This window comes from Crocuta crocuta, unplaced genomic scaffold (genome assembly GCF_008692635.1).
Source record: "Crocuta crocuta isolate KB4526 unplaced genomic scaffold, BGI_CrCroc_1.0 scaffold143, whole genome shotgun sequence".
In the NCBI taxonomy this organism is placed as follows: Eukaryota; Metazoa; Chordata; class Mammalia; order Carnivora; family Hyaenidae; genus Crocuta; species Crocuta crocuta.
In genome coordinates, this window is record NW_027529175.1 from 4,359,578 (window position 1) to 4,360,322 (window position 745).

Sequence of the window (745 nt, forward strand, 5' to 3'; positions counted from 1 at the left end):
ATGTTGGATTCATCCCCTCGACAGAGGGAAGTCGTCAATGGGCGGTCATGTATGTTCTCAGAGGATTGTTCTGCTGCTGTGGGGGGCGAAGGACAGACACAGGAAGAGATTTAGAAGGTGTTGCCTCAGTACTGGCAAGATGGCCCAGATGGTTGGTTTCGGTAGAGGGGTGAGGAGGGCGGGCTCTGGGTCCATTTCCTGGTGTCCCAGTAGGACGTGTGAAGTGGCAGAGTCGGGGCTCTGCCCGGAGGAGACGGCGGGAGGGCAGGGGACACCGGCTGTGCTGGTCTGCGTGTCAACACCGCGTGGACGCAGCCCTGGAAGGCAGGCGCGGGGGGACCCGTGTGGAGCTGGGCGGGGGTGGGGGGCAGGAGCGGGCCCCACGGGTGGGTGGAGACGGAGAGAACACGTTCAAGGAAGGAGCCCTGGGCCCTCTGGTGTCGGAGGGGGCCGTGAAGGGGACCAGCGAGGGGCGGGGAGCCGGGAGGGGTGTTGCCCAGGACCGGGGGCTCCCAGGGCTCCCCGCCTCTCATTAGCCGTTTCCGTCCTCTGGGACTTAACCTGAGCTGCGTTCCGCCCAGAAGGCCGTATCTCCTCTCCCAGAAAACTCCTACTCATCCACTGAAACCCTTTCTGGGTGTTGTCTGCCCCCGGGCCAGCTAGTGCTCAGCCCACAGGCTGTGGGCCCTGGGACGGCGACTGCTGTTCCCAGCATCATGGACAGGCTGCCACACCCTGACGGGGG